The 25,557-nt window shown below is 34.2% G+C and overlaps 1 long non-coding RNA gene across 1 annotated transcript in view; it reads left to right on the forward strand.

The window, feature by feature from the left end:
- Positions 1-855: 855 nt before the first annotated feature.
- The window catches only part of LOC111085013, an 83,659-nt gene continuing 58,957 nt past the window's right edge, over positions 856-25,557 (forward strand). Inside the window, exon 1 of the long non-coding RNA XR_002609875.1 lies at positions 856-897. This is a non-coding gene — a long non-coding RNA (uncharacterized LOC111085013). The remainder of the gene's footprint in view (positions 898-25,557) is intronic.

The raw sequence follows: 25,557 nt of genomic DNA on the forward strand, positions 1-25,557 counted from the left end.
TAGCCATCCCTACATTTACTCCATTTTTTGAAAAGTGTTTTCTTTACTTGTTAACGGTTATACAGAATACAGGTATGGGGTTATGTTAAGGATATCGTGTATCGCACACCTATAGCAAACATCACGGAGCTAAAGACTAGGATAACGCACACCATCACCACTGTAATTGTGAAAATGTTGCAGCGAAGGTGGAGTGAAATCTAATATCGCTTAAACGTGCTGAGATCTACTAATGAAGCACCCGTAGAAGTCTACTGACATGTCAATAACAACTGTTTGAGTTAGGCTACAAGATGTTGAAAACCTCATGGTAGTATTCCTTAGTTAGTTAATTATTAAACTTTAAAAGAGGAAAGATAATTTTGGACCATCCTGTATATACGGAAGGGTCAGTTTGGAAAGAAACAGACATCTCTTAGTATACTGTTATAAAAAAAACACTTTAGTAACACTATTGTATGTGAACGACATATGTTTTATCTTGATGATAATTTTGTATTGCGCTGAAACTCGGCTAAATAAAATTTTTCTAACATCCACAATTTAGAGACCCCTGAAGTTTTTGATTTGTTTCTTCGCTGAAGACGTATGAGTGTTTCCGTTTAAGTCAATAACATGGATGCGTTGTATTTCTGTCAGTCGTTGATTGTAGGCGTAAAAGTTTCATAAACTTACAGCTTCATTTTATCGATTTATGATAAAACTTATAATAAGATTGAATGGTCTAACATTCGTGCATTTCCTTTCCAAATAAGTTACTAATTTACATATCTGTTTATGCACTAGTTCTTCGTGGCGTTTTAGAATCACCGAATCATAAATATATCATGTTAATAAGTATCTCTTCTATTTTACAGGTTGAGCAAAACATCCTGCACTGATGGTTATATTGGAAAGGTGAGTAAATAGGATAATATATATAAATAAATTGCAAAGAAAACAGACATATATGTATAGGTAATTAAATTCGGGTTAATATGCAAATAAAGTGAGTAGGATTTGGAATTAAATAGGTTGATGGGCAAATGAATAGTAAGTTTGGATTCAAGGTAGGTTGGCAAGCAGGTAAGTGTACATATAGCTAATGAAAAAACCATACATAGAGTTCTATATATAGATGTAACCGGACTGGGGATCATCTCCAGACAGAGACATCTAACATATCATATTCAATGTAACGTGAAACTATTTGGATCTTATACGTTCGTAAATTTATACATATATACCTGCTATAACTGGAAATCGCGTACAGAGTTTCATTTTTAATGTTGTATATGTGTAATTGGAAAATAATGTACACTGTTACAAGTATGACTAATTGGTAATTATATAAACATTTATTAACATAACTATTTGGATCTCTCATAGAAAGTTTCAAAGAATAAACTACATAATCGTACATGAAAATAATTGAAAATCATAATCAGTTTCTCAAACCCATTTAGGAGTCACATGCACATTATCAATCAAAGATAGCATGCACAGCGCCACGTCTAATCCATCGCAAGTCACTTACACGATTTTAATTTAGAAGTTCCACGTTACCCTCCGAAATTCATTTATGTTTAAGTCTGGCATAAAATTCATTGAAAAGCCTATAATCACGCAGACATACAATTAGTACTTAGTGAGAATAAAACTAGTTGAATTGATTATAATTCAGTAACTTTAAATACGTTAGCATTACACAACAACAATGAACATTATTCGAAATATTCGTGAAAAATTCACGATTTTCCAGTGTCTCGTATATTAATCGCAAGTATTACTCAATTCACACTGTAGAACCAGTTGGCTTGGAATCCACTGTTTCAAAATCTATGTTTATAACGAATTAACATCGTGACCAGATGTATGTATAAATGTGTGTGTTTGTGCATGCAGAGAAAGTCTCCAAACAATTGACCCAAAACACAAGCTTTGTGTTTGAACCGGATTTGGCGTGGCTTGTTTCACCCTGAGACTCTGAGTTCGAACTAAATCAGTTAAAGCCCAACAGGAATAGAGCTAGGCCTAACAAGGCAAGGTGTGGTGTTTTATACTTGACTCTAGAGGGTGTCTTAGTTTCAGCCCTTTTTTCCGTTAAATTATTAAGTGCCCTGTACTTCCAACAAATACCAGTGTTGTAGCTTATGATGAAATTTAATTCTAATCACTAATGTACTATTCTAACCCCATTTGTTTCAATGCGTAGTTATATAGCGCAATGGCAAGGGCAGAAATTGTCTATTTAATAGTGCTATAATCGAAAATTTCAAATTACAGAACAGCGCAACCAATTAAAGAATGTCATAAAAACATGAGAAGAATAGTAAGATACATAGACAAGCAGATAACTGTTGTATGTAATTTAAGTACTGCCCCTTGATGGCTCAGCATTGAGATTGAATGCTTTTAACATATGGAGTTCAATTTCTGCGATGGGACATTAAGCACCTATTCAACGAAACTAAAACAGTCTTTTATACTAGCCTAGTAATGACACCTGTTTTTTGTCACTATAATAAAACTACTTTGATGTAATACGTTTAACATAATAATTTAATGTGTAAACTTGGATAAATATTCACTGCATAGATTTGTTTGTTGTTAAACTCCAACCTACACAATGGACTGTCTGTGCTCTGACCATCGGATTTTTAGCATTATAAGCTCTCAGGCTTACCGCTGAACCACCAGGGGGGCCACTGATTGAAAGGTGAATATATTGCTACGAATGTCATTGTTTTCAGAATTTGGTAAAGAAAAATCGACTTTTAGTGTGAAATGGTGCAGACTTGGTTTAAAAAAGATTTTTTTTTTCACATTAAAAGAAATGTGGTTTTATTCATAAAGATAGATGATTATTTGTGTTTAATATCAGATTTTTTATAAAAATTCTGGTCGTGATATACAAAAGAACGATTTTATTTAAAAAGACATTAGATGCGAGATGTGAAAGGCACAGATTTGTTTGTATCTGTGTTTCATAGCAAAACTACTAACCAGACCAGAAGGAAAGTGGCGAGTCGGCAGCACCCTACCACGAACCATGAACCCCAAGGGATTAACTGTCACCCTTTTAACACATCCATAGCTCAAAGTGCGGGGAATATTCTGTGGTATCACATATTCGTACTTGGTTTGTCAGCTCTAAATTTCAGAGCTCTCTACTACAGGTATAACCCATGCCCAATTTGATTGTAAAAATATCGAACTTTACCGAATGCAAATTACAGGTTTGTTAATAAAAGCTATAGTTTCTGCACCATATTGACAAACGTACTTTTCACAGAGAACAGCTGTCTTCATAAACAGACGAATATCACTTATGATCTTACTCATGATCAAAGACACAAGAGAATATAACGTGGCCGATTCTTATTATGAACAGCTGTCACGCAGCCGTACAGCAGTTAGCTTTATACCAATAGCAACCAGTTTGATTTCATATGAACCCAAAGTGCTTACCGAAGACTTCGCAAGCGTATCAAAATACAGTTGTGTTACAATTATAACATTGTTTCATTTTAGATAATTTTCTGATAGAATGTAACATGCGATTTCGTTTATAAAACACTGAGTTCTCTTTATAAAAAATATATGTTCGTTTACAGTGTCATTGGGACCACATTATGGAACGAGCACGTTTATTTGTAAAGACATTCGAAAATACAGGTTTGTTTGTAAAAACAGAGCGTTTACCGTGTGTAAAGTGCAGGTTTGTTTGTAAATATAGAGGGCTTATCGTGTGTGAAGAGCAGGTTTGTTTGTAAAGAAAAAAGGGCTTACCGTGTATGAAGTGCAGGTTTATTTGTAAAGACATTCGAAAATACAGGTTTGTTTGTAAAGACAGAGCGTTTACCGTGTGTAAAGTGCAGGTTTGTTTGTAAATATAGAGGGCTTATCGTGTGTGAAGAGCAGGTTTGTTTGTAAAGAAAAAAGGGCTTACCGTGTATGAAGTGCAGGTTTGTTTGTAAAGAAAAAGGGCTTACCGTGTATAAAGTGCAGGTTTGTTTGTAAAGACGTATAGTTTACCGTGTGTAAAGTGCTGGTTTGTTTGTAAAGACGGATAGTTTACCGTGTGTAAAGTGCTGGTTTGTTTGTAAAGACGGATAGTTTACCGTGTGTAAAGTGCTGGTTTGTTTGTAAAGACGGATAGTTAACCGTGTGTAAAGTGCTGGTTTGTTTGTAAAGACGGATAGTTAACCGTGTGTAAAGTGCTTTGTTTGTTTGTAAAGTGTGAAAGTAGCGGTTTATTTGAAATATAATTGACTGCACAATATACATATGTGTGCATGTAAAAGTTTGTTTATATATTTCTAGGTATAATGGGTTTACTATATCGAAGGGGGTTCCAAGTACGAAAAAAATCAACGACCTATATTTAATATATTGTTTTAACTAAATATGATTTTATAATTATATATGATCAACGTATACATAGCTCTATAGAGCTAACGGTGGCGACGTTTCGATTATATTTTTATTTATTTTTGTCGCATGTCTTCATTACTGGTTTTTCCAACTTAAATCTTAAGGTATTTTCCATATAAAGCGCGTGGTGTGCTATTAGTTTCCCACCAGTCGTTGTATATTCATATGTTTCCTGTGCAACATGAGAACTAAATGAGATGTGGGAATAACATAATTGTATATAAAAATTACTAACTTCCTCATGCAGCAGATGACATAGTAACGATTGAAGTTTCTAAGTTGGTAGAGTAGCAAAGAAACATAACACAACATTTGCATACATTGCATAAAAAGGGCCCGGCATGGCCAATGGTTAGGGCACTCGACTCGCAAACTAAAGGTCGCGGGTTCGAATCCCCGTCCCACCAAACATGCTCGCCCTTTCAGCCGTGGGGGCGTTATAATGTAACGCTCAATCCCACTATTCGTTAGTAAAAGAGTAGCCCGAGAGTTAGCGGTGGGTGGTGATGACTAGCTGTCTTCCCTCTAGTCTTACACTGCTAAATTAGGGGCGGCTAGCGCAGATAGCCCTCGTGTAGCTTTGCGCGAAATTCAAAACAAACAAAACATTACATAAATATTGAATTCTGCACTTAGTCATCGGCATATGCACGTGTGTGTGTTTGTTTGGCTGAAACACCTATATTTATTTATTTATCCTACGCATTTTCAAGCATAGTGGATATAATCTCATTATGTTCTGTATCCTAAACACCACTCGTAAAATATTTTATTAGTAAACACACGTTTATGAATTGTATATCTAGGAACAAAAGTATTGGAGACAAGTGAAAATCTCTCACAATATTGCTCAAATGAAAATGTATATCATACATGATTTGTTCACGACGTTACAGCTGTCACACCTGCGTTTGACTTGATACTTGTAGAAACCTGTTTAAATTTATATGTAAACCAAACCGCCTCCGGAAGTCTCCGTATGCGTGTTGTACATTAATAGTGTTGTTGTGTTAAGTGAACTTCCTGTGTGAATATGTAAGGAGATTATTATGACCTTCGGGTACAGTGTGTTTTCTTTAAATTAGCATACAGAACTTTAGCATTTCCAACGATTACGTAACGTTGTTTTATTGTGCTGTTATACTCATAAGTCATGTTTTTGTTTTTGCTTAATAGAAAATACATTTTTGTTACTAATATAAGATCCAAATATAGCTTCTCCATGACAAGTAACGATCGTACTACTTATATAATGAACAAATAATCAGAGACCTAAAGGCAAAGCCAACTTTAAAGCCTTTTCTGCCTTTCTGTGTAATGTTCTGATCATCAACTGTTCTAAAGCTGTGACCAGGTTCATTAATGACTGAGCTAATAGGGTCATGTTTACCTTAGGTAACTTTCTACTAATCCAAAACTGATTTCAGACTAAGGAATGAGTAACGTGCTTGGCTGTGTAACCCTCATTTTACCTACTCTAAATATTGTTGTCAACTTAAGGAGAAAGCGTGTTAATAACATCGTGTTTACTTTGCGCCATTCTCTGATTAGCCAACGTAAATGTTCCAAATCCATTATTTTGTAAGTTAGTAACTAAATAACACAAGTTGAGTTTGTTATATTAAAACGACTTTGGAGCCAAACCAAGCCGTTACAGTCTATGTCGCCACATCTTACCATGTCTGTCTGACGACCGTGCATTTTGGCAATACCCCTGGTAGTTGTAATGCAAAAGGCTTCATCGTAAGGCTTTCGTGTCTAAAGCAAACCACTTCTTCTGTTGTCTTTCTATAATCCATCTAGTGCACAAGGACGACAATTAAACAGTCGGATATAGGCACTGCGTCCGACGACTTGGCCGTTATGTCTTTATATAGAATAGCACGAATACCAGTTTTATTCTCCGGCTGTTTGAGGTATGCTACGGTTTAACGGATATTTCATGAAAGCAACTTGTATACGCGACCTGTGTCACTTTTCCAGACGGAGATCCTTCTTGATTATACTGTCTGGGACATGTGAACGGCTTTTGCTACTGAACCTGTGACAAGACGCCGCACATTAATGGGAGTGTGCCTTATTCTAGGTCTCCTTCTGGATTGTCCTGGTTCCAAAGTTGATTGATATTCCTTTGTTTTCATGGGCGCCAACAGAAAGATTTTCGAAGTGGGGGGGGGGCAAAATATGTATGTAGAGGATCAGCTTTTACAGTGTAAGTCAACAGACTAAAATAATATGTGTTATGTGTGCTTAAACATAAAACAAATTTACAGTTTTAATAAAAATTACTAAAAATACTTAGTTTACCTACAATGTTATGTTTACATCAGAGTACGTGCTATTTTTTTGTGAAATGAAAGGGGTCAAATTACTCCTCTTGCCCCTTTCTGCGGGTGTCCGTGTTTGTTTTCCAATGCCACTAGGTACAAGGGATACCTCCGTCTTGGAAATTCTGAATCTCAGATCAGAAAAGATCTTTATGATCTGAGTGTATGTATACTTTGCGTCGGGAAGAGCTATTACATACCTTTCCCCAGCACAATTATTTTGCTATGTATCATCCTATACTTACGCAACGCCAAACAGTGTCAAAATGTAGTTCTGATACAATCTGTTTCACCGCGACTTTATATTGGGTGTGGTTGTCACGTGACTTATTGATGTACCTATTCAAAATCGTTTTAATATAACGTACATAACCGTCTCTAATATGTATGGTGTATATAACCTTCAGATAATCTGCTACAAGTTATTCGAAACGTTTCCAAGTTGACAAGTAACTGGGTTTGTAGTATAATGTTTGGCGTGTCTGAGTTTCTGGCCATCCACAATCTTTATGCTCCAAAGTTATTGTGGATCTTAAAACAAGCTGAGCAACCATTATTATGTTTATTTGTTTGTGATGTCTTTTCGTTCATGGTTTTTATTTAAAACCTTCAGCCAAGTTCAAAGAAAAGGACACTGGTGAAATATATATATATTTTTTTTATCTCTGTAACTTTATTCTAATTGTTTCTAGATATCACCTGTCACTGCCAGGTGTGTTAGACATTTCACCTGATAAAGAGCTCTTTTAAAACTTGTGAACTCAAATCAACTTCAATTATACTTAAGTATTAGTCGGAAATCTCCTTTTTTGACACCTGGGCAGTTTTGTATAGTCACTTATGTTTATGCTACAAAACATTTTCAAGCTTTAGAGTTAAACTAACTTTGTTACATTTTACTATAAAATATTGTTCTTCTTTTCGATTAAATGAGACAGAGCTTTGTGATAAATAAACTCTTTCTGAACTTGAAAGTGTATGAAACAATGTAGATGTAATATTTCAACATGTGGTTTAAGGAAATTAGAAAACCTCTAGTTCGAGTCTAGTAGGTTGATTGCAGTTGGTGTATTATTCAGTAGTTGAGTATATGCTAACATAAAGATATGTATGAAAGTGCTTGCTTTAGATCAGTAGAATTATCAGGAAAGTATTGTGTAAAATGATTATAAGGAAAAAACACCGTTTAAAAATAAAATCTACAGCAAACTGAATTACAGAAGTGGACAAAAATAAGCTTGACTCTGTAGACCACCAACAAATAATTTCCTATATACACGTGCTTAGGATAATTCTAAACATGTTTGTAATGAAATATTGATGTTGGTCTATCTAGCCAGATTCACGTGATAAGCAAACTGTTTTCTTGTACTCAGAAAACCTTTCAATGTATCGTGAATGAACACCTCCTTAGCCTGTAGGAAACTGATAAGAAAGAGTCTTGTAATGGTTTAGAAACGCAGCTTAAAGGTCCTACTTCAAAAACTGTGGTCAATAGAAATTTTTATCAGTTCAGTAAAGAAATGTTGATGATGATGTCCTCCAGGAACTGAAAGTCGGATCAACTGTTATTACAAAAAAAAAATGTGGAAGTTACTAAGAATTATCAACTGTAACCTTCACAGTGAGTCGTATACAATGTCTTATTCTTGGAGTTGGAATGAAATTAATTATAATGACGTTATCATCACTATTGGTTGGATACAACAATATCAACATCATTATCAAATTGAAATGCTAAGCAAGCTGGTTTAAATATGGAGGCTGATATCTGAGTTTCTTCGCATAGTAATCTTTGCAGAAAATTTTACCTTGATTCAAAAATTTGCCTTTGCGAAAATATAGTTATGTTACTACACTGTTTCTATATTAAACTAGTAGAGTACCCGGCGTTACTCAGATGAAAATAGCTTTAAGTATCCTGAGTTGTTTTGATTAAATCAATCATATTAATCGTGATTTTTCACAAAAAAATTGAAATTATTTATTTAACTAACTAAATATTTTGATTAAAATCAATAAAAATAACAATGTGTGAAAAAGTAATAATAAATTGTTGAAGCTACTTTAAGTAAAGCAGAACTGAGTACATTGCTCCTGCTTCTTGCATGTGCTTTGCATGACATTTCAAGTTTTCTAAACCTTTTGGTGACCTCATTTCTGCTATGTGGTCAAGTGTCAAGGAACAGACTCACAAAGAGAGAGAGACATTCGCGCTTATTAATATATATAGTTCATTTTCATCTCTCTTTAAGTATATTTTGTTGTTGTCCTGCCTGTTGTATCGCATTGTTGTCCTGTCTGTTGTATTTCGTTGTTATTCTGTCTTTTGTATTTCGTTGTTGTCCTGTCTGTTGTATCTCATTGTTATCCTGTCTGTTGTATCTCATTGTTATCTTGTCTGTTGTATCTCATTGTTTCCTGTCTTGTTGTATATCATTGTTATCCTGTCTGTTGTATTTAATTGTTATCCTGTTTGTTGTATTTCATTGTTATCACGTCTGTTGTATGTCATTGTTGTCCTATCTGTTTTATTTCATTGTGGTCCTCTCTATTCTATTCTATTGTTATCTATGAATTAATTTTTACGCATTTTCGAATTTCTGAATTGTGTCAAATTGCGTGTGCAAAAGAAAGGGATAAAAACGCACATTAAATAACTCCTAACTACTTTACCTTATTTTCTAAGTCGCTTCTACGTTGCAGTTTCTTCTCCGTTTCTATACCTTATGGTCCATTGTTCATTTAAAATATTACCTTTATATTTGTTATAAATTGTTTATTGGTAAACATACCAGACTTCGTGAAATAATATAGAAATACGTTTAAATCGTCGTATTTTCTATATCCATTTACTGTATGTGCCATATATCATATATACATATGTTGATAGAGAAAAATACGGTGCGTTATATCCGATTAACTTTCAGTCACGTCATTGACTTTTCAGCCTTGTATTAAATCAAATATTGGAGAGAGGAATAGCTTTTGAAACATCCTATATATAAATACACCTCAGCGATAAGCTTCAGGGTTTATAACTCTAAAATACATGGTTCGAACCTTGCGGCAGACACAGCGCAGATAGCCAATTATGCAGCTTTCGCTAAAAACAAAAAAACATAACAAAAAGAAGTTTTTAGATAAATCGCGATAATAAAACTTGACTCTAATAACTGTACTATTCAAAGCATCTTACAAACCTCATAGAAATCACAGCTTTGCTCATTAATAACATAATAGATATCGCGATAAAGAAGTGAACAAAATGACTGAAAACATAAAATATCACAATATGAAGCTGAATTCAGAATTCAACCTTGGTTGCACGAAAATGTGCAAAAAAATAAAATAAAATAAAACATGCTCAGGGCTATCTGAAGACCATTCTATTAAACTTTAAATAAGCCTAGTAAGTAATTTCAGAATGTATATATGGTGGTACTTAAGCATAACCAGTTTTAAAAATTGTCTGCAAAATAATGTGTGTGCAGTGAACCGTTCTCGCTCCCTGTATTAACAAACAACATCTAACTGCCCTTATGAATGTAATCTTATTGCCTTATGAATTAGGTTTTTACTCTTTACGTTTTTTTTTTTAGTATCTTAAGGAGACTGGTAGTTAAATGAAAAAATGAACAGCAAGATTATAATATATCTATATACAGAAGTGTGTATAAATCTGACATGTGCTCAGCCAAGCACGTCACCGACCTCGGTGACTCAAGTTACTAAACTCTTTCTTCGAGGTGACCCTGTCCTGTTGTGTAATTAGTGAGGCCCTTCATCTTTGATTTCCTGTTAAGTTTCCTCTTCTGTAATTCTTGTTATTTTAGAGGAGATAATCACCTGGAAACAGCAATTGAAACAACCCTAATCACCACTGTATATCAAGGTTATAGGGTGTGCGAAAAATGGGTGTTCCCCTCCAGTTAATTTGGGAACATATTAGTTGATATAGCGTTTGTACAAAATAAACATACACGGGAAAAAAATGTATAGATAGAGCAAATCTGTTGCTCATTTGGGTTTTATTTCTCATATTGGGGAACTACAGGATAATGCTGAATATATCAAACTGTTTTTGAAGCTGTGAAGCATGCAATAGCACTACAAACACAAAATCGATTGTTAAGTTTTTCTCTAACTTCTGATACACACGAACAACTACGACAGGATAATGTTGAATATATCAAACTGTTTTTGAAGCATGCAATAGCACTACAAACACAAATTCGATTGTTAAGTTTTCTCTAACTTCTGATACACATGAACAACTACGAAGCCATTACACTTCTTTTACCGTAGTAATTTCGTCTAACTTACTTTGATTTGAAGAAATAGAAGGGTACAACATTATTAACATTTAGCTGATCTGTAGTTCTGTTTATTTTCAAGAAAATTCCTTAATTGAAAGAAAGGCAGCTCTGGCGTAGTGAAATGTGGGGTAAACCAAGTTGAAGGATAGTCAGAACACATGTCGTTAACCGTAAAGAGCTAAAATAACACCAGTAAAGTTCATTACAGACTAAGAAGGGGGGTTTGAGCGGTTGAAAATCCCTTCTATCTGATGGACTACCAAATAAAGGCACACTTAGACCTAATAAAGAAAGCGAATTTTACAAAAACTTCATGACCTCATAAAAAATGTAAATGACAGACATTTTTGTTATGAACTTTTAATTTTATTACACTTATTCCGAGCAAGTAATTATAAATGAATTTGAAACCTAGATAAATTTATTGAAACTTCCAAGGTATTCATGATATGTTTCATCCAATTATTAAATCGTTGTTGTTTAACTCAACTTGAACTATGTTGTTTAACACTCCCAGCAATCTAGGCTCCGGTGTTGTTGTTTTTACATATTACGTAAAGTGACATCTATATTTAGAATTTGTATTTATGGCAAACCTAATATGGCTGTCTACTTCCCTAATTTTGAACTACTGACCGGAGAGGAGGCATCCAATCAGCAATATTCTACCATCCACGCTAATGGATTAACTGTCACCCTTATGATGCACCCATAGCTTAAAGTGCTGGGATCATTTTAAATTTGGTTGTTTGTTTGAAGTTAACCACAAAGCTACACAAGGATCATCTGTTCTTTACGCACCACTGGTATTCAAACCTGGTTTCTAGCGTTGTAAGTCCGTAGACATTCCGGTGTGCTACTGGGGAGCCACTTTGTAGTATCGCGCGGTTTAGAACTCGGCTCGCCAGCTCCAAAATCCGGAGCTCTAACAAAGGGCCAAATACTAGTTTGGCCTTTAGATGTTTAAGTCAATGCAAGTTTTAAAATATATCTCACAGTTTTAAGAATAGCTGAAGTTTTACATGCAAATGAAAAGAAAATGAAAATGTACTTATGAAGTCCTTGATCTTATTTGATAAAACTTCTTCCTACTTAAAAAAATAGCTGTTATAATGTTTAAAAAGAAGAAAAGACTTCAAAAACACAAGAAACATAATGCCACATTGTTAAGATATCCGATATTATTTTAATTCACCGGTAGACGGCGATTCCTTATGGACAACGTAGAAAATTAAAGCCTGTCGTGGTTTAGATATATAAAGTCGACATAACAATTTTAAGTATGAAGATAATTACTCTCCAGTGCGATGTTCTGGACAATATATATATATATATCTGGTGGCTATTGATGTACACAATTTGTTTGTTTTAAAAGAAGGCCTATGGATTTACAGATAACAAAAAGTTCTATTAAAAGTAGAAAAGTATTAATTCTTGAAAACTATTGAGGATGTATACGAACGTTTCAGTATGATTTATTATTATAAAAACTTTAGAATTATTAAAAGCAATTTTATATAGATTTCATCGTCTATGTACACTTTGCATTTGAAGTTACTCTAACACTTTTTGCGCCTAAATGCTGCCTTAAGAATCGTTCGTTCATTTTTATTACAGTGTTAATTTATTATTGGTTGTGATTGTTGCATGTAACCTGATTCCACAAGAAAATATTATCTTTTATGGAAAACTCATTTTCGATTATGTAAGCAAAAATTTTCCGAATTGACAAGGAATCTACTGATAATTATAAAAATGCTTGACTTAAGATAGTGAGTCATGTACATAGTTCATCAGTTCGTCTAAAACTGCTGTCCATTCGGCTTGAATAAGAAAGAGTTGTTGTTTCCAGATTTATTGAACTAAGTATTTTCTAGTCTATTATTTTCCAAAGTATGTTTATAACCAAGCCAATAAACCCATTAGTATACCTGTTTGTTCTGTACTATAAAAACGTAACTACTGAAATGATTTTGATTAACTTGTTTGTTATAAAACTATAGCCATATATTTACTTGAAGTATTTTATATTTTTTGTAGCAATGTTGTGACCTTCTGTAGTGGCACCTGGTCTGTTGTTTTGTTTAATGGTAGAAATTTAAAGCCGTCATTATATGCAAAGTACAGACTTTTTTTAGGGTTAGTCTATATTTGTAATAACCTCTTTGTCAAAGCAACGCAACATTAGCTGGCATAATAATGTAGGTTTGTTGAAAGAATGCGCGTTTATTTGTATCCTAACTACAACAGTCCAGTACTTTGTAAAAATCGTGGTTTTTCTTTTTTATCAAATGCTGTATTCGGTGCTCTTAAATAGAGAAGTTGTGTTGAAACAAACTTTTCTGAATTCTTTTATCACACCAAAATAGATTCATAAGTGCCGCACAGCGGTATGTCTGCGGACTTACATCGCTAGAATCCGGGTTTCGATACCCGTGGCGGGCAGAGCAGAGATAATCCATTGTGTAGCTTTGTGCTTAACTTAAAACAAAAACCATAAGTGCCATAGATGTATGATTTGTGATGTTGGTTAGTTCGATAAACATGCAGAACTCACTCAAACAAAATATCACAAAACGTGGATGTTTATAATAGTTAATCCTATCTACTGATGGCTTGAACAAACCGAACACATATATTACTATAAATGTGGGTTATTACTGGCCAATAAGTGTCTTCGAGTCTTGTGCTATTCTGTCGTATTTACTTCATGTTAAACAATCGAAAATATTTGTTCATGTAAGTCTGATCACGCAAAAAATAACAACAACTTTTAGATAGCTCTAAGATAACATTATACCACAGAAATGAACAGAAATACCATGAATTGTGGGGAGTAAGATGATTATACGAGGTAAGGACCTTTACCATAATCCGTTATTCCGAAATAGGTTAATAATAACTTAGATCTTAAATTGGCCGTTTTCTACGAAGTCGCAAAATAAACGTCTTTACAAAAATTACACTAACACACATATAGTGTACTTTTCTCAGTATTTACTGTTGGTGGTTATAACACCGTGGATGTTATCTTTCTTCTTTCACCTTATTAACAGCTCTTCTTTACAGATTGCGTTTTCTTTCGTCTTCGTAATTGCTGAATTTGTATCCTTTTTTTCTGTACATCTTGTATTTATATAGTGTGTTTCATCCTCCTCGGAAATCGTATCTCTTGCACTTGTTTACAGATTAAGTTTATACATTTATTGTCTTACTTACTTACTCTCTTTTCAGAGCTGTTTTTAAACTTAATTAGTCATTTTACATCACACTAAGAGTGGTAAAATGTCTTAACAAATAATTCTTTAAAAAATTATCACAAGTGTGTTTGTGACACACAAATCCTACATTTCGCCATCATAAGGCCATATGTACAATAATGATTTGTGTTTAGTGTTCTCTTTCTTTCCTTTATATAAAAGTAAACGACTCTTTCTGTTCCAGCTCTGTTTTATTGAATCTTATAATTAACATAAGTAAGGGTTTTTGTTTTCAAATGAGTAGCCCGCCTGCGACTTATTGGTAAGTCTGAGGGCTTATAATGCGGTGAGCAGAGCACATATAGCCCATTGTATAGGTTTGCGTTTAACAACAAATAATCAAACGAACAACATATTAGGGTTAATATTTGTTGGTTAACCTTGTGTTATATATTTTGTGTTGAAAAACTGTTGAGAGGTGATAATTTAACAAAAAAAAAAATAATTTGTAGAAACTAACCTTCAATATGTGCAGACACAAACTGTGTTTTATATTTGTGAATAATGCATTAATCATTTTCAACTTATGCTTTATTGAATCTTAATGATAAATATGTAAAAACTAAGGTGAGTGTGTATACATATGATCTTGTTTGTACATACAGAACCCGTCAATTATCAAACAGTGTACTTCGTATTTTCGCTTGTTTTTCACTGCGACATTATATCAACATATTAAATAGAGCGCGTCTTTATAATTATAAGCCTTACATAATTGTTTGTTTACGTGTCATAAGGTACTCGCGAACTACAGAGTATCAGTTCTAGACCAGTGTTTCTCAAACTGGGGTCCGCGAGTCATGCCCGAAATTTCATAAAAATATCTTAAAAAATATGATTTACGGAATAAAAATATTATTTTCGTAAAATTTAATTTATATGGAATAAAACGTTTAATATATACAAGGAATATTTTTTTCGAAACTATAAACATTGATAGGTTTAGGGGTCCGCGAAAAGTTTTAAATTAAAAGGGGTTCTCGGGCTATTAAAGTTTGAGAACCGCTGTTCTAGACAATAGTTGTTTCCTTCTAAATGTGTGAGAACAAAATTTATATTTTTTCATTAAAGCTGTTAGCCATTAAGGATATTAGATACCAAATGCATAAAACATATATATTGAATTAAAGACTGATAACTTTTATATTAAATTTATAACTCAAAGGACAGATGCATGAAATGTGATAATCTGTATTTAGTCCTGTAATACACGTGTTTAGTAACACGGACGTTGTTACTGTTTGACTTTCCAACAAATTACAGTATATGGCTTGAAAATTTTCTGAAACCATTTTTGAAGAAAGTAAAAATAAAAAAATTAGTGAAGAAAATAGCCGAGGTAGATATATATATATTTATATGTATTCTTGAATAAAATATTCAATTTGTTCAAAACAACTGACTTAATGATGTTTTTTTTTTCACCTATCCTGCATTCAAGTCCCATATAGTTGCTGCACATTAGCTAGTCCTACTATTGTAACTTAATAACTCCTATTCTGCCAGATGTATTTACTTATTTCAGTTTCCTACATTTTTTCGGTTGATTTATTAATTGTCATTTTTACAGCTATATAATGCTGCCAATTTGTAAGACTAAAATTGATCTGTAACGTTCATTTTGGGAAACCCTGTATCTTCCATAAATCGTTATTCGTTCGGTATGTGTTCAGTTTACAGTCCAATTGCAAGTGGTACCCGGTTGACTTTGTTACGTATTGAGTGCTAGTGCATATTACATACGTCAAAGTTGCATTGCCAAGCAAGTTTCTAAGAACTCTGCATAGGAACGTCATTTGTTCTTAAACTGCATTTTTCTTCCTTTTTGTTCATTCGAAGTGTCACGTATAATATAAATAATAGTTGAAGCAGATAAGTTTATCAGTAGTAATTTGTAAATGGCGCTAACTGTATATATATATATATATATAATATTAGCCTAACTTATATTTCATGTGACAAAGTAACAGACTAGCGCCCCCTTCACTTTAACAGGTAAACAGACCTGAATGATGTGGCACCTATATGAGACTCTCCTGATAGGTGGACAAACCTCAATAAAAATTAATTTATTAGTTTCAGAATACACTTCGCTAATACACACGACTATACTAAGTAACTTCACGTAACTAAAGTGGTTCTCAACCTTTTTTTATCCTATGAATCCCATGAAGAACCAGAGACAATCTCGCGCACTTCTATACCCACGAAATCCTAGGGTTCCACGGACCACATGTCGGAACGTATGGCCAGAAGACGTATGACATACATCAACATCAGATTGGTTATCGAAATAGTGCATTGTAAATTCGAGAAAGGACTTAGGTGCAACAATTACAATTTATGTTTTACACAACATTACATGTATTATAACTGTGGTATGTTTTTTTAATGTGGGCAGACGTGAATACAATACTTAACGAAGTCTAGTGGAATTAAGGTTGTGTTTGCAGTAGATACCATATTACTTAATCTTTTATATATGTATATTCTGTTGAAGCATCATCTTTGGTTTTTATCTCCATCGTTATTGTCTGCTCACGTGTTGCTACTATTCTTTTAGCGTCTTCATTGGCAGCCCTTGCTCTTTCTTTACTATCATTATCTAGTGACTAGCTCTTTTGGTTTTCGTGGAGAATCCATCACCTAGACTTGTCGCACGTGCTGAGAACATTCGCTTGGACTCGTTTCTCACGCACGTCGCGAGGTGGGTGTGGAGTATGCACACTAAGTGTGTGCAGCTACGGGCCAAGAGACACCCACTGCAGAGAAATTAGGATCAATAATTTCACTGCTTCAATGAATTGAAGATCACGATTGGTCGGGTTAAGATGGATTTGACGGTTTTGGGCGGAAGTTCCCTATTATTGGAGAGGAATAGGAGCTCAAAATTTGCATATAAAGTTCATAGGGTCTTGCGTGATACGTATGTATTAGGGTATACATGCTCATGTAGGCTTAGCTTCTAAGTTACTTTCGTATGCACATAATATCGACACCTCGTAGTTATCGATCAATAAAGCACTGACAGTAATTCGTAGAAAACACCGTATTTAATTTCGTGTTTCTTGTGTGAAGATAAATATATTACTTCCAAAAGTACGCAGTTTTTCTTTTCTCTTATATAGATTTTTACAAAATGAAATCTATATTTACGCTGACTTCGGTAAAAACGAAGTTTAAACGAAATATTTCCTTTGAGAAAAAAAGTGGAGGTTTGTGGCAAAAATCGTACTTTACAGACTTGAGCAAAGACTCTATTGTTGTATGTTTTGTGTTTTATTATTCAAAGATCATATAATCACATTTCAATATAAACAAACAACTTTAAAATTTATTATGAATATAATAAAGACATGAACCGATGAAATTCCGTAAATCAGACTTCGGGAATGGACTACAGTATGTGATACTTGTCCTGAAGTAACAGGCCTGCGATGGTTTTATTCTCTTGAAATGTTTATATGTTCGACAGTAATTCCTGTACGCTGAATCCGAAAATGATATCCATTTTTCTCCATGACATACAAAATTTTCACAAAACGTCATAACGCAATATAAAAAAAAGACCACAACACGTAATTTTGAGACTAAAAAACGTAAATTTCACACACACAAAATTCAGGATGAATGAAGATGCATATTAGTTTGAAAACAATGTTCTTCCCTTTTCTTCAGTTTGTTTGTATTTTTGTTAACAAACATAATAATAAAAAAATGTTCATTGTGGTAAACGAAATAATAATTTGATCTAAGTAAGAGTTTTTTTTTCTTCCCATTTGTAAAAAAAAATCCTTACGTGATACAAAAAAATTAATATTATTTTCGAAATCTGCGTAGCTGAATTATGGTAAATCCATTAATAAAACCAAAACAACTTTTATGAAGTTTAAATTCGCACGCTTGTGTTGTTACTTGTGCAGATGATTAATCATGATAACACGTAAGAAATAATAGAATATATTATTATCATTAATGATTAAAGGTCAAAATCAGTATGTATTTCAATTATTATTGAAATAAAGATCAGTTCATGCTGTAAAATTATAATAGAATATATTTAGGCTTTATTAACAAAATTACATGTTAAAATAATTATATATGTTAACAGATATACTCGCGGCACTTCGTTCGTTCACTTCTAGGGGATGGCGGGACGGCGTGAGAGTGTGTCATGAAATTCTAAGTATTAGAAAAGAAAGAAATTTAATTAGCCGTAGAACACAAACTATTCGTTCAAAATATATCCGGGTTATTAAACATCACTTTCGTTAAGTGCCAACTTAAGCGGAAAAATTTTAAATTGCTGCCAAACTCGAACTATTTATTCAATTGCTTGTCCATTTGAAATTTCAACTAGGGAGTCCACCTGGGTTCCTCTACCAGGTTTCATCGAAATTGGTTCAACAGCCACTTTTGATATATATATATTACAAAATATCAGCCAAAAATATTAGGACTGCTAGAAAAGTAGAAACAGTTACGTACTCTTGGCCAGGTGGTTAAGGCACTCGACTCGCAATCTGAGGGTCGCGGGTTCGAATCCCTGTCACACCTAACATGCTCGCCATTTCAGACGTTATAATAAGCCCGTCAATCCCACTATTCGTTGGTAAAATAGTAGCCCAAGAGTTGGCTGCTTTCCCTCTAGTCTTACACTGCTAAATTAGGGACGGTTAGCGCAGATAGCCCTCGTATAGCTTTGCGCGAAATTCAAAAACAAACAAACAATACTCCTTATTGACAGGTTGCCCTAATATGTAAGTTTACAATCACAACTGTGATAATTAATATGTTAAGCTCAAAATCTTAGAAAAGTTGTACAAACACCACAGTCAAGAGTGAAACGAACCTAGTGTGTAACACTCCAATAAATAAATTGTTGTTTTGTTGTTAAGCACAAAGCTACACAAATTATCGAAACCCGGTTTCTACCATTGTAACTCCACAGACATACCGCTGTGCTACTGGGGGACCAATGAATAAATTCATACTGTTGATGTTTTTAGTAAGCACGTCCCAAATGGATAGATTCGTTAAAGAGGCAAGACCCAGTATTTCTAATGAGGACAATACACTGTATTTTAATGATTTAGTTACTGAGAAGACCTACTGCTGTGAAAAACTTATTAACTGAAATATAGAATACAAATAATAATAATACTTTTTAGATAATGAAATATAGAAAAAATGAAGTGAAAAATTTGATTTTGAATCTTAACCAAGCAAAGAGACAAAAAAGAAACAGGATGAAATTCGATTTTCAAAAAATAGTAAGCAAATGAAAAAATAATTTATAGTTATTTAATTATCCTACTATGTAGAATCATAAATATGGAAACAGTCTTCTTATGGGTTTTGATGAAAAAATTAATTTATAACGTATATTATACAACACGACAGCTTCGATTTAACACTGAAGTATCATCAACTGTACGAAAACGGTCGAGATGTGAATGTAAGCACATAATTCTGAAATTCTAGTGGAGAAAATAAAATCTGAAGACACTCCTTTTAAATCAATAAAAAATTTTAACGTTCATTTTGTTAACATGTGGTTCATTTTCTATGAACCCATCTTTTAGAACGTTAAGCTTAGAGACGTCTCCAAACTATATTATATGGTTCATTTGATATTACAGAGCATTCTGTATTGACTATTGAGCTGCCTATGATAAAACTGGAAGATCATTGGGTATTAGGCTAAAAGAACATCTGAATCTACCTCCTTATATTTATGGACGTTTGAAATACTGGAAATCATTTCATAAAGTAAATGTAAATATACCATGTCAACACGCAGAGCATGTATTCATATATACCCATGATCATCACCCGCCTCCAAAATCCTATGTTAATGGCAACATTAGAAACTAATCTCTGCTCTTCTTGCTATAGATACAGGTTTCATAACGTCATACCAAATCATAACAATTTTTTGAGGAAGTGGCCTTGTATGATTTAAAATTGAAGCTTCATTTGATATTTGTTCATTAGCACAAAGTGTTTCATAAGGGTTTCTGTGATACCGTTTATATCACAGAAACCCTGTGCATAGTACCTACACAGACAGGTTTCCAGCAACAGTGCAATGTATGTTTGCTATGTGCAATTGTGCGGGAGGTATCAGGCATGTCTTAACCTGATCCAACGGCTTTCTGGTAATTCCTGTGAGGCTGCGAAACTATGAACATCCTGGATTTACATCTGCTGATGACATTACTCTTTGTAGTTACTGTAAGTAGGTCTCTCTGTGCTATTGAACTGTGTTGCTTCATATGTCATTGAAAGCTTGTAGAGTTCACCATCCTGCAAGTACTTCCTAGAGACATGCCTCTTACAGCCACTTACCCCCACCCCTCCACGAGTGGTAAAAAAATGCTTCTGTCTGGAAATGCAAACATACATTCACTCTCACTGACAATTACTATTGCATTTTTTCTCTTATTACTACACAAGAAACACTTGTTGAGGATGGTTATTGCTCTGAGCATCCACAGTTGGTTTTGTTTGAGCTAAATGTGAAAAAAACCCAGGTAACTATAAATTCCATGCTCTTTTTCCAGTGGAAGCCCCCCCCCTCCTACTTGTTTTTCCACATGTGACATATAACACCGTATACGAGTCCTTGTCTGTGTTCAAAACAACACAGTCTAGTGTTGTTCTGAGACACACTTAAGTTTAACATAATGAGTTTTTTATCTATAACATTTTGTGGGTATTTGCCTTACACTCCATTCTGGATTGCTTTCAGTTGAGGTAACGTTGATCTGGACTACGACAAAGTCTTTAGTGAACCATGAAGTTAAAAATTGACACAAACTAATGTTTACATATGTATAACTTTCTCAACAAGTATTAATTTCTTACTCCACAGATTACCATTTCAAATCAGATCGTGTCGTTTTCCGTCTACCAGTTGTGGTAAAGCATAATTTTGGAGCTCATTATCATCAGTGTGGCAAATACAAAATGACGTTTTGCTATTGTTTATGATAGACAACATGTTCAAATTATCTGCACCTGTTGAAACTACATGTACTTCTCACTTTATTGTTATCTGATACAATGAGCTGTTTTAGGCCTATAATTACACCGTTTGTTGTGGAATATTGTTCACAAGATAAAGTTTCATTCGTAAGTTATAGAAAAGCAGCCTAAGGAAGTGATTTAAAGAAAGTTTATTAAAACAGTTTAGAGAGGTTGAGTATATTATATTAAGACTATTTTGGAGCCCCAACACGTCGTTATAGTCTATGTCGTCACGTTTGATCATATTTCTGTCTGACACCGTGCATCTTGCCAATAGCACTGCAGTGTATTTTCCATTGCAAATGGCTCCGTCGTAAAGCTACCACATCCAAAGCAAACTTCTTCTTCATTAGGCTTTCCTCAATCTATCTAGAGGAGGATGACGATAGTATCTCAGCGCCAGTTTGAACAGTCCGAATTCGCCGGTGTGTCTTAGTATGGAATAGCATGAATATCCGTTTTGTTAACCAGCTGTTTTAGGTATGCGAAGATGGAGGGGATATGTTGTGTAAACTATTTGAGTACACATGACTTTTATCCTTTTCCACTTCTTTATTATCTAAGTCTATGAATATTTTGCGTCCAAAAGGATTGTTACATATCCTTCCCAAATGGGATCAACTAAAAGCGGCATCACACAACATACGAAACGTCAAACAATACTAAAATGTAGTTCTAATGCGTGTCGTTCCACCGCAACACTATATCGGCTGTGGTTGTCACTTGGCTTGCTGATTTGTATTTACAAAGTCGTTTTAATATAACGTACTCTTTCCTCTGTATTATATTTACTCAAGTATGAAGTGCTGAGAATAAACTCTTATTTGATAGATAGGTAATCAGAAACACAAAGTTTAATTCAAATTTAAAATCGAGGAAATTTAATCCCGAGAAAAGATTCGAATTCACGTTTCTACTAATCATCCAGACAAAGTATTGTAATTGTTATTACACTAAAATCTGTAACAGCTCTGAAAAAATGTGATAAATGCTGTCCGGTGTATTGAACAACTAGATGAAAATCAAGGTTAGTCTCTAACATATGTTGGACACAACTTTCGAATATAATAAGTATTGTCATTTGTCACTGTAATGTTTGATCCTTTTACCTCAAAAGTTAGCTATCTGCATGAACGAAACTGTTTGCTTAGAGATATGAATTTCACATGTTTGCGTTTTTTCTCAATAATTTTCTTTTAACTTAGATGTAACGATTTTTAGGATATATCAGTGATAGTTCATTTACCACAATCGCTACCATGACATTCATCACTTGTACATTCTGTACCCACGGCTCTACCATAACTCGACGAAGTAACCAATCTTACACATTGTGCATATCAAGCCTAACTATTATATACTAGTAAATAGTTCTTGTGTTACTTTTGATCATGAGTAAAATGAAACGGTACATAACGCCTTGACTAATTCTAACTAATTTAACAAGGTAAGAAGGATTTCTATACATTGTTTTAGTTCATAACAGTGTGAGAAATTCTAAGTAAGAATTATTACTAACATTTTCCCTATACGTGATCAAGACATTTCGGTGTGGTTCTTCTAAAATAGTAACTTTGTAAATTTCAAATAAAGAATAAACAAGATATCCATCGAAAATCCATCAAGAATCATTTAAAATATAGCTGTTCTAGTGAAGTCATAAGCAAGTTTCAACAATCGAACTTCATCGGAGGGGAGGGGGGGAGGTAAAAATCGCTGCCAGTCGTTCTATACATATAAGCCAAAATATGAGTGCACAACTGTGTGACTATTAGGTATTTTAAAGTAATACGAGGAGATTGAAAGGAAGAAGAGGGGGAGGGGCAGTCATGTTATATGAAGTTTCCCACTCTTCCCGAATTAACGCTTGTTAGCTTCTAGTCTTTACAAAAGTATGTATAGTGCAATGGGTTTTAAGCATTAGCCATATAATAATTCATGAGATGGGCTGTAAGGCTTCAGGAAAATTAAGCGTACATGAATTTCTATAAAAGTTATAAATTGTGATTATATTTTTTAATGAATGATTACACACTTTTGAAGTTTGTAAAGCGAACAGAGTAGTTCTTAAAGTAAGCAGTAAATTGTACACGCCTGGAATATTCTCGGTGTGACTGGTTATACCGAGTTCCTACTTTAATTAGGTATTCAAAATAGTTTGCTGCGTGTTCTTCTACGATTTTAACTTTTTTTTCTTAGCAGAATGTTGTTGTTTGGTCTATGCGAACTGCAAGAAATGTAAGTTAACTTGTTGACTGGAGTTGTCTTTGACTAATTAGAAGTACTCATCCTTGAGATTTTATAGCAGTTAAGGGATAGTCATAATTTTCTATGTATTCTACCTATTACAATTACAACTATTGTTATTAGCACCCTTGAGTTCATTGTTCGTGTAAAACAAGTGATGGTGATCAGTCATTCCGTCTAATGTGCAAACTTATATTATTAGCGTCCGTATTTACAGATACCCATTTGGTACTATAGATTTTTTGCAGGCCAGAAATGACTATAAAACGTATGTTAATAATACTACCGATTACCTCACATACTTAACGTTAATCGTCCTTAAAATGAGTAAATCATGGTCTATATACTTAATTGGATTCAAATGCGGTTATCTTACTAGCCAGTCCGTTAACCTCTTCTTCCAGATATGAGTACATTGAGAACAGATGTTTTTATCCATCACAAGAAGATTTAGACCAACTCTACCTGCATATGCCAGTACGTATGGTTACAAGACTGCTTCGTTATATCGCATGGCAATTGTAGTGCTATGTAATAACACATAAAATTCAGTATGGCTATCAGTACTAATCCCTTCCGAAACCAGTATGTCACTACGAACATGTGGTTACCAATAATACTGATCATCCCCTAAACCTACTATATCACTACAAACACATGGCAACCAATGCTGATTCTCTCCTTAACCAGTATGTCACTATAATACTGTGGCTGCCATTACTGATCCTCTCCTAAACCAGTATGTCACTGTAATACTGTGGCTGCCAGTACTGATCCTCTCCTAAACCAGTAAATTACTACAAGCGTATGGCTGCCAATACTGATCCTCTTCTAAACCACTATGTTACTACAAGCATATGACTACCAGTACTGATCCCCTCCTAAGTCAATATATCACTACAAGAATATGGTTACCAATACTGATCCCATCCTAAACCAGTATGTCACTACAAGACTGTGGCTACCAGTACTGATCCCCTCCTAAACCAGTATGCCGCTACAAGACTGTAGCTACCAGTACTGAGCTCCTCTTAAACCAATATATCACTACAAGCATATGGCTACCAATACTGAACCCCTCCTTTTTATATGCTTGTCATTTTCGTGAAGAAAAAAAGGGGGGGGGTTACATCAAGTTCCGGTAATTTTCCAAGTATGTACATGTCTCGAATCTGGCTGTAATGTGACTCGTCATTCGTTTGTAAACAAGATAATCGCTCAAGTTTGTTTTGTAGGATAGGTTAAAGGAACGCACGCTATTGGCCGTCTGACAATAAAAGCCTATCTCACGAAGCCCTTTTCTGACCGTTTTCCTGTTACGCTGAACTGTTGATTTAGTTCGGAAGCTGAGATCTACCGGTTGTGCTTAGCCCATTAAAAAGAATAGCCTTCGTATTACAGAATTGTCGATAGATTCTACTCTGTCCAGGTCTGTATCAACTAACTGTATTGATGTTATGAAAGCGAGTTCACGCTCCTGATAACCACACTTTTGAGACATGTGGCCATTTAGTGTATTGTGTTTGACCAACCCACTGATCTCCTCATCATGAAAATAGCCAAATGTTTTCGTTTGGGATGGCACACTCGTTGCTCAAAGAAAACGTAGTGTTTCCTTCATTTTTATGTATCGCTTGAATTTGCATACCAAACCTAGTCTCCTAACAATTGTCTAGCAAGAGATCATTGACATTTTATTAATAACATTAGGCGTGCTTTGTTATAGCTAGGATATAGAAAGCTCCGGTTATCACTTTAAATTATTGTTAGCAGTGTATTACAAATTACCCAAGTCTGTTGATCCTGTATTAGGATTAACGTGATCTTACCAGTACGCCAGTATTTGTCTGAACAGTAACACCTTCAAATATCGGAATTTATGCAACATTGACAAGCGACCAATGCTTTAACCAAATTAGTGGTTAACTTATATTCGTGGAATGAAGAACATAATTT

This window comes from Limulus polyphemus, unplaced genomic scaffold, assembly GCF_000517525.1.
Source record: "Limulus polyphemus unplaced genomic scaffold, Limulus_polyphemus-2.1.2 Scaffold201, whole genome shotgun sequence".
In the NCBI taxonomy this organism is placed as follows: Eukaryota; Metazoa; Arthropoda; class Merostomata; order Xiphosura; family Limulidae; genus Limulus; species Limulus polyphemus.